This window comes from Sorex araneus, chromosome 2, assembly GCF_027595985.1.
Source record: "Sorex araneus isolate mSorAra2 chromosome 2, mSorAra2.pri, whole genome shotgun sequence".
Taxonomy (NCBI): domain Eukaryota; kingdom Metazoa; phylum Chordata; class Mammalia; order Eulipotyphla; family Soricidae; genus Sorex; species Sorex araneus.
Window position 1 is genome coordinate 208811715 of NC_073303.1, and position 14615 is coordinate 208826329.

The 14615-nt window shown below is 50.4% G+C and overlaps 1 protein-coding gene across 2 annotated transcripts in view; it reads left to right on the top strand.

Annotated features, from left to right (window-relative positions):
* Nucleotides 1-1112: 1112 nt before the first annotated feature.
* Nucleotides 1113-14615, top strand: part of WDR33 (WD repeat domain 33) — a 107546-nt gene continuing 94043 nt past the window's right edge. The window contains exon 1 of one of the 2 annotated variants that reach the window (XR_008628617.1): nucleotides 1113-1274. The gene's annotated coding sequence lies outside the window, so the exon portion shown is untranslated. The remainder of the gene's footprint in view (nucleotides 1275-14615) is intronic. The other variant, XM_055128230.1, reaches the window with a different exon arrangement.

A 14615-nucleotide genomic window follows, 5' to 3' on the forward strand; every position in this document is an offset into this window, starting at 1 on the left:
CTGCTGGCTCCTGCATTGACACATTGTGCTGTTTCCAGGGCCCCAAATTATCCTACGATTCTTTTTTGTTTGCTTGTTTTTTGTTTTTGGTCACACCTGGCTCTGCACAGGGGTTACTCCTGGCTCTGCACTCAGGAATCACTCCTGGCGGTACTCAGGGAACCCTATATGGGATGCTGGGAATTGAATCCGGGTTGACCGCGTGCAAGGCAAACGCCCTCCCCGCTGTGCTATTGCTCCAGCCCCTATCCTACGATTCTTATTGCCAAATAACTTTCCAAACTTTAGAAGACAACTATTTTTTTTTTTTTTTTTGCTTTTTGGATCACACCCGGCAATGCACAGGGGTTACTCCTGGCTCATACACTAAGGAGTCACTCCTGGCGATGCTCGGAGGACCATATAGGATACTGGGAATGGAACCCGGGTTGGCCGCATGCAAGGCAAACACCCTACCCGCTGTGCTATCACTCCATTAAAATAAAATAAAATAAAATAAGTTTCTTCCCCAGTGCCCAGTGTGTAAGTCTGTAACTGTAGCTCACGGTGTTTCATGTAAAAATTAAGAAAAAAAATGAAAACACACACACACGAAGGAAATAAAACCTATTAAAAGCAAAAAAAAAAAAAAAAAGGGGCTGGAGCGATAGCACAGCGGGGAGGGCGTTTGCTTTGCACACGGCTGACCTGGGTTCGATTCCCAGCATCCCATAGGGTCCCCTGAGCACCGCCAGGAGTGATTCCTGAGTGCAGAGCCAGGAGTGACCCCTGAGCATCGCCAGGTGTGACCCAAAAAGAAAAAAAAAAGCTTCTTCCTCAAATGCTGGAAGACTTTTTTGTTGCAGCTTAAGCCCCCGAGGTTAGCTGACAAGGGGAAGAGCGCGGACAAGGCGTCGGTCGCCCGCACCGCGCCCGCATCCCGCCCGGCTCCCGCAGCCCAGCGCCGCGCCCGCCCCTCTGGCGGGAACAAAAGACGCGGCGGCGGCGGCGGCGGCGGCGCGTGCGGCCCGCGCGGGTCCCGCCCCCGCCCCGCCCCGCGCCTGCGCCCCGCGGCGCGGCCGGCCCGGCGCCCCGAGCGCGCTGACGTCGGCGGGCGCCGCGGCGTGATGACGTCGTGCGTGCGCTCGGGGCTCACCGGAGAACATGGCGGCCGCGGCGGCGGCGGCGGAGAGGGCCTGAGGGGCGGCGGGGGAGGCCGGCCCGCAGCGACGCCGCGGGGCGTGAGGCCGGACGCCCGCTCGCCCGCTCGCCAGCGCGCCGCCCCGCGCCGGACGGTGAGTGCCGCACGCCCGGGCCCGCGCCGCCGCCGCCGCCGCCGCCGGCGCTCCGCCATTTTCCAGCGCGGCCGTTGCGTGCTCGGGGGCCCGAGGGGCGCCGGCGGGCCGGGGGGCGGCGGCGGCGGTCGTCCCGCTGCTCGCCGCGCGGTGCTCCCCGCGGGACCCCCGCCGGCAGCGACGCCGGCCGCGTACAGCCTGGGGCTTCCCCCTAGTTTCCTTTACCGGGGTGGGGGGCGCGCTCTGGGGGTCCAGGCAGGCGGGGGTCCCGGTCCCCCGCCCCGCACGGCCTCCCCGGCTCGCTCCTGCCGCTCCACGCGGCCCGGTCGGGGTCGCTGCTGGTGTAGACGCTCAGCGGCCCGGGCCGGGGGGCGCCGGGGAGCCGAGGGGGCGCGCGGGGGCCGATCCGGGAAGTCCGCGATTGCTCCGAAGCCGCAGAGCCGCGGGTCACTTTGTAGGTGCCCAGCCGCTACCTGTGTCCAGCCGTTTCCTAACGCCGGTGACGTTTAGCCGGGCAGGGTCTCGGGGGGGGGGGGCAGTATTCGAACCCGAGCCCGAGGCGGCGCTGGGCTCGAGTCCTCCCCGCGGGGCCCCGTGCCTGGTGCTCTCGGTGCAGCTCGATCCGCCTGGGTCGAGCCGCGGAACCTTCCGGAGCGGGTTCGCGGGGAGGAAACACGTTAATTGTTCCCCTGGTGGCCCGTGTCGGCTCCTCAACCTAATTGCATTGGACATCCATTGTCTTTTTTTGCATTTTTTTTTTCTTCCTTAACTCGCCTAGGAGAAGAGGAAATACTGTGTCCCATTGAGTTGTGTGCTGTAACGCCGGTCCGCTGAGTCCATTTTCGTTTAACTGGGGGAATTTTTGTTTGTTTGTTTGTTTTCAATCATTTTGTACCAGTGGGAAGAGTTTTGATAGAAAGTTGGCCTTAGCTTCGCAGGAAAAGTAAATCCTTCCTCTTAAAGTAGTTGGTGGCTTCACTCGTATTCTCTGGCTCGTGGAAAACATTAAAAGCGACAGATTTGGGGGGCTGGAGAGATAGTACAGCGGTTAAGGTGCTTGCGTGGCCGGCCGGGGTTTGAGCTTCAGCATTGCGTTTGGCTTCCTGCAGCCCCACCGGAAGTGATCCCGAGCGCAGGGCGCTGAGCATCACCAGGTTGTGGCCTCCTGCCTCGACCCCAGGACCCCACTCTCCCCACAAGAGAGACAGATTTTTATCATTCAGTGCTATCTTGACCTAAGGTTTTAATTACATATTTATAATTCCCGCCCAGGAGAGCCTGGCAAGCTCCCCGTGGCGTATTCATATGCCAAATACAGTAAGCGGGATGGGTCTCATTCTCCTGACCCTGAAAGAGCCACTGATCCGTGGGCACCCTCGGGAAGGACGAGTATGGAGGGGCTGCTGAAGTCTCAGGGCTGGGACGAATGGAGACGTTACTGGGCCCGCTGAAGCAAATCGAGGATCCACGGGACGATAGTGCTATAGTGATTTATAATTCAGAACTCTGCGAGCTAAAAACTACTCCATATATTTTCCTTATCGCTACAGTAGAACTTGTTATTATTGTAGACGTTTAAACGTTCATATTTCAGAGTAATAAAATCACAGCCAGACTATGACTAACTTGACCAAAATATCAGCGAAAGTGTATTTACTGATGTATTTAGTCCTTTGAGCTGGCGCTGCAGAAAGTTAGGACTTTGGGAAGCCAGAGCAGTACAGCAGGTAGGGCCCTTGCCTTGCCTGTGGCCGACAGGGGTTGAGCTCTGGCATCCCATAAATTCCCTGAAGCACCCCCAGGAGTAATTCCTGACTGCAGAGCCAGGAGTAACCACTGAGTGTCCCCAGGTGAGACGGATCCCCTCCTCCCACCAAGAAAAGAAGTTGAGACATTTCTTAGTTTTTTGTAACTTAATTTTTTTGTTTTGAGGACTCCACTGGTGATGCTCAGGGCTTACGCCAGGCTCTGCTCGGAGACCACACCTGAGTGTGCTGGCGGACCGTATGGGGTGTGGGGATCAAACCTTGTCTGCCTCGAGCAAGGCAAGTGCCCTACCGACTGTCCCTTCATTCCCTAATCAAGTACATTTTCCAGTTGTTTAAGTAGTACAGATTCTACCCTTTAAGATTCTAGATTGTCTTAGTTTTCTGCCAAACATTAATTGCTCCAGGAATTTTTTTTTGGTTTTGGTTCACACCTGACAGTGCTCAGGGGTTAGTCCTGGCTTTGTGCTTTGGGCTCACTCCTGGCAGTGCTGGTGGACCATACATGGTGCCAGGAATGGAATCCAGGTTGGGTCATTTGCATACAAGGCCACTGCCTTACCTGCTGACCCTGTTGCAGGATTTGGTGTTGAGACTTTTGTTAGTTAGAGATGTTGAATTTTTTTTATTTCTCTTTTGGGCCATATCTGAGATAAACTGGGTTATTCCTGACCCTGCACTCAGAAATTACCCCTGGTGATGCTCAGGAGACCATATGGGATGCCAGGGACCAAATCCAGGTCATCTGCATGCAGGGCAGGTGCCCTGCCCACTGTATTCTCTCTCCGGCCCCAGTACTTTTCTATTTGAACGCTTTTCCTTGTTGGTAGCATATTTCCATTGCAAAGAATTTAGATAACTAGTCTTAGGGTACAGAAGACTTGGGAAATCTTAGACACACAACTTATTCTTTCTGGCCCTTGTACTTTTCAGGTGCAGTTATGAACTCTTTCATAAGGTTTGTATTTTACCTTATGTTTATAATTTGACTGTTTATGAATTCCCAGAACTAGATGTCATATTGGAAACTACCGTGATGTTGTTAGTGGCCTGGCATTGGTTTCTGTGCTAGGCTGAACACTAGATTTAAAAAGATTATTACTTTTTTTTTTTTTGCTTTTTTGGGTCACATCCAGCAATGCACAGGGGTGACTCCTGGCTCTGCACTCAGGAATTGCTCCCGGCAGTGCTCGGGGAACTATATGGGATGCTGGGAATCGAACCTGGGTTGGCCGTGTGCAAGGCAAATGCCCTACCTACTGTGCTATCTTTCCAGCCCCCCTCCAAAAAAAAATTATTTTTAATTAATTTGTTTGTTTTTTTTGCGGGGGACACACCTGGTTGTGCTCAGGGCTTAGTCATGGCTCTGTGCTCAGAGAACCCTCTTGCTAGTGTTCAGGGGGCCACATGTGTAGGGGATTGAACCTGGGTGGGCTGTGTGCATGGTACGGGGTTAATGCAGGGGTTGCCCTGTGTTAACTTTGTGGTTCAAACTAATGTTCTTCTATTAGGCCAGTTAGTTCAAGTGTTTGAACTTTAGTTTTCTTTCTTTCTTTACAACTTTTTACTTAGGTTTTATGATTCATAGGGCTCTTAATGATTTCCTGTGCAAGAAATTCCAACAGCAGATCCTCCCAGAGTACCCCACTTCCTTCCCCCAGGGAATGATTTTTTTTTTCTTTTTAAATATTATTATTATTATTATTATTATTTGGCTTTTTGGGTCACACCCAGCGATGCTCAGGGCTGACTCCTAGCCCTGAACTCAGGAATTACTCCTGGCGGTGCTCAGGGGACCATATGGGATGCTGGGGATCAAACCTGGGTCGGCCGTGTGCAAGGCAAATGCCCTACCTGCTGTGCTATCGATCCAGCCCCTAGTTTCTTTTTTTAAAAAGTTAACAACAAAAAAGTTAACATTTTATGAGTCAGTGTGATTTGCAGTACTATTGATGACATGGTCTCATGCATACAGAGTTCCAACACCAAACCTCCACCATTTTCCGTCCCATTAACTGGAGGTAATTCAGCCTTCCTTCTTTCTTGTTACCCCAGTTTTTTTTTTTAAAAAGCTTTTTGGGTCACCCGGCGGTGTACACGGGTCACTCCTGGCTCATGCACTCAGCAATTACCCCTGGTGGTGCTCAGGGGACCCTATGGGATGCTGGGATTCGAACCTGGGTCGGCCGCGTCCAAGGCAAATGCCGTACCCGCTGTGCTATCGCTCCAGCCCTCCAGTTTTTTTTTTTATATATGAAATGCTAACAATATTAATATCTCAAAGGTGAAAGGAAATGTTGGAACAGGAAAGTCAGTAGATTTGACATTTTTCTTTCTGTGAAGAAAACTTGAATTTAATTGAAGTCATTTTCAGTTTTGTACTTTGCTCTTTGGGTCACACCTGGCGATATTCAAGGTTTACTCTTGGCTCTGCTTAGGGCTCACTCCTCTTGGGGCTCAGGGAACCCCGTGTGCTGCTGGGGATCAAACCTGGGTCTCGGGGGCTGGAGCGATAGCACAGTGGGTAGGGTGTTTGCACGCAGTCGACCCGGGTTCGATTCCCAGCATCCCATATGGTCCCCTGAGCAGCGCCAGGGGTAATTCCTGAGTGCAGAGCCAGGAGTAACCCCTGTGCATCGCCGGGTGTGACCTAAAAAGCAAAAAAAAAAACAAAAAACAAAAAATCTGGGTCTCCCATGTGTAAGGCAAGTGTCCTACCCACTGTACTATTATTCTGTCCCATTTTCAGTTTCTTTTTAAAGGGGGGAAGCACATATGGAATACTCGAGCTATTTCGGCTCTGTGGGAGTTGCTCGTGCTTAGAGGACAGTGGGGTGCATGGAGCAAACTGTTGTCTGACGTGCAGAGACTTAACCCCTGGACTGTCTCTTTAGCCCTTTTCCGGGTTTTGTTCTGTTTTGGGGCCATAGCGGGTGGTTCTCAGGGCTTTTGCCTGTCTCTGTGTTCAGGGATCACTCAAAACCATGTGCTGTGCTCAAGATTGAACCTGGGTTCGGCGCCCTTGGAAGGCAGGTATCTTACCTGCCTGGCCTCTTGATTTCCGTTTTTAAAGATGTCCTGAAACATCTTTTTTGAGGATTTTCTGATAGTTTCTGCTACACCTTTTGTATTGTCACTTGTCTTTCGTGTATGACTCGAATGAATTTTGATTGTTTCTTTTTTCCTCTTTTGTCAGGTCTTTGTAGACAGGTAGTATAGTGTCATATATTTGGAGCGGGGGGGGGCGTGTTTTGTCTTTTGGGCTATATCTTCTGACTGTGCTCAGGAATTACTCCTGGTGGTATTTGGGGAACATACGGTATGCTGGGGATCAAACCTGGATCCACTGCACCCAAGGTAAATGCCCTCCCCTCTATACTGTTGCTTTGATCCCAATGTCTTACATTTTCATATTTGCATAGTAGGATAAAAATTGCGGTATGAAAGAATTTTCTACAGATATCCCTCATGACTACTGGAATTTTTATTTAATGTAGCCTTGGTTTAGTTTTGGTCCTCGCTGGTTCTTGACCCCTTGGAGCCCTTCAGGGCTAGCTGGGTGCCGCCCTGGATCAGCACTGGTCCCAGCACTGCTGGGACGACCTGGTTAACCCCCAGCACACAGCTCGAGCAGCATGCTCCAGCATGCAACATGTGTGTTGCTTGGCTCTTGGAGTTATTGCCAGATCTCCCCCTGACCCCCCAATTTTGGGGTCATACTTGGTGATACTTGGAGACTAGGAATAGTGCTTGGGGTTCCAAGAATGAATCACATCCTCACACAGGACAAGGCAAACTGTTTTTCCCCTGAGCCACATCTTTGGCCTGTGTCTGTACTCCTATTTTCTGTCTTTTTCTCCAGTGCCAGAGGATGAACGCAGGTCACAAGCATTCAAGGTATGCACTCTGTCAATCTCAGCCATCTTCCCAGCCTGATAAAACATTTTATTATAACTTTAATTTGGGGAGAGGAGTTTGGACCATCCCCAGTGGTGATCAGGGTTTATTCTTGGTTTTGTGCTCAGGGGTCCATAGAAGGTTCTGCAGATCGAACTGGGATTGGCTGCTTGGATTGTAAAACATTTTTGTTTTTGGTTTTGGCCACACGCAGTGATGCTCAGGGGTTACTCCTGAGTCTGTACTCAAGGATCACCCCTGGCAGGACTCAGGAGACCGTATGGGATGCTGGAGATCAAACCATGGTGGGCCGTGTGCGAGGCAAGGGCCCTACCCACTGAATGTCTCTGGTCTCAATTGTAAAACATTTAAAAGTTGCACCTGGGTTTGATCCCCAGCATCCTTATCGTCCACCGGCACCAGCCTCCAGGAGTGACTCCTCAGTGCAGAGCCAGGAGGAGGCCCCGAGTCCTGGCCAGGTTCGACTCCAGAACCAAAAGTAACTGCAAGTCAGTCGAGTTGGGGCTGGAGCTCTAGTACGGCAGCCAAGGCACTTGCCTCCTAGGGCCGGATGCAGGTTCTGTCCCTTGCACTACAGGTGGTTCCTTGAGCACTGACAGAGGTAATTCCTGAACTCAACTGGTATGATCCAAGCCTCCCTCCCCAAACAAACAAAATTTAGTAGCATTCAGTATGAATCACACTGTCACAGGCCTGGGAGCATCTTTCTTGAAACTGAACCACACCTGTAGAACAACGGACGCCTCATTTCTCCCAAGAGTCACCAGTTCTACTTTGTTTTTATGAATTTATCAACTTAACTCATGATTGGAACCATCTAGTGTTTGTGTTTTTTTCTGCCCTTAGCATTTTTTTTTTTTTTTGGGTTTTTGGGTCACACCTGGCGATGCACAGGGGTTACTCCTGGCTCTGCACTCAGGAATTACCCCTGGCTGTGCTCAGGGGACCATATGGGATGCTGGGATTTGAACCCGGGTCGGCCGCGTGCAAGGCAAACGCCCTACCCGCTGTGCTATCTCTCCAGCCCCTGCCCTTAGCATATTCTTTAATATTCATTTAGCAGTATGTAACATGATTTCCTTTCTCCAGTTGATAGCTATATACACACCACAGTTTGCGGGGAGATTCTGTTGTGTACCCTGTGGTGCTCAGGAATCACTCCTGGCAGTGTTTGGGGGACCGTTACGGGGTGCCGGAGATTGAGCTGATGTTGGCCACAGATAGTATGCCTCAGCATACTGTTTCCATGGCCCTGGTTTAAGTTTGGTTCTTAGGCCCATCTGGTGGTTTTCAGGGTCTACTCACCTCTTGGAAGTCACTTTCAGCCATGCTTCGGGGACCATGTGGTGACAGGGACGTAACCCAGGACTTTCGCATATCAAGTACACTCTCCAGCGCTTGGAGCTGTGTCCCTGGTCCAGAGGACTGTTCTCTGTTTTTGTGACTGGCTCAGGCCTTGACCACCGGGTGCATTGGCTCCTTCCAGTGCTGCTGCTTGGTCTTCAGGCTCCTCATGCTTACTGAGTCGGTGGTGCGTAATTGGTCTCCTTGGGCCGCACATCGAGGGTCTTGTGCTTCTGGCCCTTGTAGAATTTTTGAATCTTTCTGAGTCTGGTTAGTGATGGTGAGCACATGCGCAATGGATATGTGAACAGCTCGGACACTGGCTGCTGGGTGACTTGCAGCTGGGACTGCTTCACCTTAGGCCACCCAGCTCTGCTTGAGCACTTTTTCCTCCATTCCAGGGAGGTCTCGGGCCATGACTGTTCAAGCCGCTGCCCCTGCGGCATGCTCTGAGGGAAAGAGCAGGACTCGATTTTCTTTCTGTTGTGGGGAGAGGGCCCTCCTGACTCTGCCTCTGGCAGTGTTTGAGTGTGTCTGGGTGGTGACCGCTTTGAGGTTTAGGCAGCGTGGTAGACTCAGAGCCCATGGGACCTAGTGCTGAAACACTGGGGGGGGACCAGAGAGAGAGCACAGTGGGTAATGCGTTTGCCAGTTTGATTCCCCAGCACCTCTCGGAGTGGCCCTTGAGCCACACAGTCAGGAGTAAGTAAGCCCTGAGCGGAGCTGTCTGTGGCCCAAAAACAAAACCAATTTTTTTTTCTTTCTGGGTCACACCCGGCGATGCACAGGGGTTACTCCTGGCTCTACACTTAGGAATTACTCCTGGCGGTGTTCAGGGGACCGTATGGGATGCTGAGAATCAAACCCGGGTCGGCTGTGTGCAAGGCAAACACCCTACCCGCTGTGCTATTGTTCCAGTACCAAAACCAAATTTTAAAACTATGCAAGTGGGACCAGAAAGATAGTACGGTAGGTTAGGTGCTTGCCTTGCACACAACCGACCCTGAACTGCTTACAGTCTGTCCCGCAAGCACCGTTAAGAGTAGTTCTTGAGTGGAGTTCATGCCCAATTCAATTAGCTTAACCAATGGCTGAATAAATATCAGTACTGCTATATTTAAGAAAAGTAGTCCTTGAGTGCAGAGCCAGGAGTATGCCCTGAAAATTGCCAGGTGGCGCCTGGGCAGTTGTATATGGGGTGTGGTGTTGAACTGGAGTCCAGCATGTGGAAGGCAAGTGGCCTACCTGCTACCCTACTGTTCTTCTATTCCCACATCACCAGGTTGTTTTGTGTTTATACTGAAGTGCTTGTTTGTGTATTTTTACGTTTTCCAGTTGGTTTTTTTTCTTTTCTTTTTGGGTCACACCCAGTGATGCTCAGGGGTTACTCCTGGCCCTGTGCTCAGGAATTACTCCTTGGGTAATTCTTTGTGCTTGGGAGACGTTATGGGATGCTGGGATTGAACCTGGGTTGACCTTGTGCAAGGCAAACGCCTTCCCCGCTGTGCTATCACTCCAGCCCCATCTTAGTTTTTCTTCAATGATTAGGGTTTGCATGGACTTGGTTTAATGCTATTTGAGTCTCCCACTTTTTTGGGGGGTCTGGGGGGTAAGGCAAACCTGGTAGTGCTTATGACTTACTCCTGGCTCCATGCTCAGTGATCATTCCTGAATTGGGATGGCGTGTAGGGCTCTGGGGACTGAACCGGGGTTGGCCACGTGCAGGGCAAGCATCCTACCCTCTGTACTATTTGTCCAGGCCAGGGACTGTGTACACTTAGCTGTGGTTCCCGTACATACTTGGTGTGACTGACGGGGAATTCATGGGGCCGGAACTATGGTATAGCAGGTGGGGTGTTCGCTTTGCATGTGGTCACCCTGGGCTCCATCACCAGAACCCCATATGGTCTCCTGGGAGCCTGTCCGGAGTAACCCCTGAGTATGCTGGTTATAGAAAAGCCAAAAGAGAAAGAAGGAAAGAAAAGAGAACGGGAATGCACTGGGGCCTGAGCGGCAGTGCAGTGGGCAGGGCATTTGCCTTGCACGTGGCCAGCCTGGCTTTGATCCCTGAGCACCAGCAGGAGTGGCCCCTACCAAAAAAGAAAGAAAAACAAGCAAGGAAATGTGCTGGTGATCTCACATTATTCTGCCATTAGAGCCCTGCACTTCAGAGGTGCTGGGGTTGTTCTTGAGTATGTAGGGCTGTGCTGGATGCCGAACTTAGGCCTCATGTTTGCAAGGCAGGTGTTTGTCCACTGAGTTACCAGTGACCTCTCTCTATGTGCAAGTTTTTTTTTTTTTTTTGGCTTTTTTGGGTCACACCTGGCAGTGCACAGGGGCCACTCCTGGCTCTGCACTCAGGAATTATCCCTGGCGGTGCTCAGGGGACCATATGGGATGCTGGGAATCGAACCCGGGTCGGCCGCGTGCAAGGCAAACTCCCTACCCGCTGTGCTATCTCTCCAGCCCTATGTGCAAGTTTTTTGTGTGGATGAATAGATTCAGTTTTATTGAGAATGTACCTAGGGCTATAATTGTTGGGTTATATAATAATACTATCTTTAACATGAAAATGTTACACTTATTTTCTTTTTTCTTTTTTTGTTTTTGTTTTTGGGTCATACCCGGTGATGCACAGGGGTCACTCCTGGCTCATGCATTCAGGAATTACTCCTGGCGGTGCTCGGGGGACCATATGGGATGCTGGGAATCGAACCCGGGTTGGCTGCGTGCAAGGCAAACGCCCTACCTGCTGTGCTATTGCTCCAGCTCCCTTATTTTTATTTATTTAAAAAAAAGTTTATTTTTCATTGAATCATCATGAGTTACATGGCTACAAAATCCTTCATGAGTTTTAGTCATACAATGTTCCAATACCCTTAGCAGGTGCACACTTCTCACTCACTTGTGATTCCCCCATCCCCACCCCATGGCAGACCCTTCCCCACCCTTTGTTTTAGGCGCTGTGGTTTGCAATACTGTTACTGAAAGGGTATCATGCACAGCTACACTTACTTTCCAGGTATACCAAGTGTACATTGCAATCAGTAATTAGTGTTCTATTTTGTTTTTATTAAAGCACTAATTTTTAAAATTTTTGGCTTTTGGATTGCACCTGGCGATGCTCAGGTTTTACTCCTGGCTCTGCACTCTGGTGCCCAGGGGAACCATGGGATGCTGGGGTATGGAATCGGGGTCGACTGTGTGCAAGGCAAGTGCCCTACCTGCTGTCCTATCTCAGCCCTAAGTCACTGGGATTTATAACTTACTAAAGCACTGTGATTTACGTGGTTACTAATGGTTGAGTTTTAGGCATATAGTATTTCAACACCAGTCCCTCCACCAGTGTTCCCAGACTTGCTCCCCGTCCCACCTTGAGAGTCCATTTCAAAGTTTGGTGGTTGCCACTGAGATCTCATGTTTTCATTGTTGTTGGGTCTGTGGCTTTGTCACTCCCCCGTATCACCAGTATAACTGATGCCCTCACCCCTGTATTCCACTACATCTCTTTCTCATCTTTTCCTCCTCCCCGTGATTTTTTTCCCCCTTCCTTTCCTTCTCCCCAAGCTCTGCAGTCAGGGGTGACCTGGCACCCCACACTACTACACTACATTTCTTTATCCAGTTACTCCATACACTACAGAGAAGTGAGGCCAGCCTGTGTTTGTCTTTCTTCCCACTTGCTTCACTCTTCCAGGGTGCAGCTCACTGCATGATTTCATCGTTCCTTGCAGCTGCATAGTATTTCATTGTGCACATATACCACATCTTTACAACCCATTCATCTGTCATTGGATGACTGTTTTGGGTTGATTCCATACCTGGCTATTGTACTAAGTGCAGCAGTGAACAACAGTTTCTTTTTTCTTTTCTTTTTTTTGGGGGGCGGGTCTTTTTGGGTCCTACCTGACAATGCTGAGGAGTTACTCCTGGCTCTGCAGTCAGGAATTATTCCTGGTGGTGCGTGGGGGACCATGTGGGATCCCAAGGAACAAACCCGAGTTAGCTGCAGGCAAGGTGAACACACCCTACCTGCGATACTATGGCTCCAGTCCCTTGAGTGAATGTTTTTAAGTCCCGGGGGTAGATACTCAAGTGTGGAAGTGCTGCGCAGTTCAGTCCTGAGTTTACTGAGAGCATTCCGTACTCTTGTCCATAGGGATTGGATCCAAACATTTTCACCAGCAGTGGATGAGAGAGTTGTGATTTGTTAGCATATTTACCAGCACTTGTTAAGTGTGTTCAGGGCTTTTTACTAGCTGCGCTCAGGGATTGTTCTTAGAGGTGTTTAGGGGACCACGTAGGGCGCGGGGGATTCAGACCAGACTATTGCAGTTACGTACAACGAAGGCAAGAACCTACTCCTGGACTCTCTCTGTTCAGAAAATGATTGGTTTCTCTCTCTCTTTATTTTGGGGTGAAGTGCTCACCAGGAGGTGCTCAGGGATTACTTCTGGCAGGCTGTGGGACCAGATGGGGTGCCAGGATTGAACCTGGGTTGGCTGCATGCAAGGCAAATGTCCTATCCACTGTCCTGTCTCTCCGGCCCCTTCCTTTTGTAATGGGGGCTTCACATAACAGAGAAATGAAGGTCATGTCTTACTGGTAGTATTTTTCCCTAAGCAGGTCACACCCAGCCATACTTAGGGACTTAGGGGCCTGCTTCCAGTGGTCCTTTGCTTGTGGGTTGGACAGCTTGGTTCTTGGACCAGCACCATAGTGTTGGGGGTCCTGCAGTGTGGGCACCACTAGGGACACACTTGGCAGTGTTCAGAGCACCGGTGTGTATCTTGCTCTTCCACTCCCTTTGTCTCCCCAGTGCTGGTCATGGTCTTCCCTCCCTCCCTCCCTCCCCCCATCCCTCCTCTCACTGTGCTCAGGAGTGTGTGTGGTTTTGTTTGTTTTGTTTTTGGGCTAAATCTGGCTCTGCATTCCAGGTGGGCTTGGGGCCATATGTGACCTACTCAGCCATGGCAAGTGCCTAACCAGTTTACCATCTCTCTGTCCCCTTATAAGAATTAATTTTGAGCCTTATCCAACTCTGTCAAGTTCTGCTCTAGGCTCAGTGCTCCGGGTTTCTCCTATTGGTGCTCAGGGGCTATATGGTGCTAGAGATGGAACCCCACTTTCTGTGTGCAAAGTATCTGTTACAGTCCTTTGAGATATCTTCCCTGGCTCCCAGCAACTCACCTGACTGTGCTCAAGACTCACTCGTAGCTCTGCACTCAGAGATCACTCCTGGTTGGCTCAGAAGATCATATAAAGTGCCTGGGATGGAGCACAGAGCCAGGAGTAACCCCTGGTATCACTGGGCATGGCCCAAAAGCCAAAAATAGGAACAGGGAAAAAAAAAAAACGGGGAAGTGGGAGAAGCCCCAGAGTCTGACGTGTTAGGTGTGTGTTCCACCACACACAAACACCACACGTGTTAGGTACGTGTTCCACCACAGTCCCGCTTATTCTGAATTCACTTGGGTTTTGAGGGAGAGTACAGTGGTAGGATGATAACCTTACATGTAGCCAACCTCAGCTCAGCCCAAATCCGAAGTGTTCTAGTCCTTTGAGATATCTCCAAAAACATATTTATCTCATAAATATGGGCAACTATACATGATGTGGGGATTGAACTGGGCCCACTGTGTGCAAGGCAAGAACCTTAATCTCCCGGTACTATCTCTCCACCCCAAGACCCTGGGTTTGATCTTCAATTTTTAAAATTTGTTTCAAAAATTTTATAAATCAGTGGGGCACTTGCCTTGCATGCTGAACTGAGCATGCCAGGAGTAACCCCTGAGCATCGAGCATTGGTAGGTGTGGCCCCCAAAACTAAAACAAGGGAAGGGGAACGTAGAGAAATATTTTAATATAGTTTTTGGTTTTGTGACCACACCTGGCTGTTCTCACTGTTTACTTAAGGATCATTGATGGTGGTCCTCAGGGGACCACCATATGTAATATTGGGGATTACAAGTGTGTCTGTAATGCAGGTGCCTTACTGCTCTTAGAGTGTACTATCTGTCTGGCCCCTGGGGCTGTCAAGGTACGAGTGGATGTATAGTAATGTCTTCTTTCTGCAGGGTTTTGTTTGTTTTTGGGGCCACGACTGGTGATCTTAGGGGTTACTCCTGGTTCTGTGCTCAGAGATCACTTCTGGCACTCTTGGGAGACTATCTGGGATGCTAGAGATTGAACCTGGGTCGGCTGTGTATAAGGCAAGTGTGCAAGGCAAGTGCCCTGCGTGATCAGCCCCTTTCTGCTGTTTTCATCTGTCCAGTAGCTTCTGTTGCCATCATGTCTTGTATTATCTGCTCTT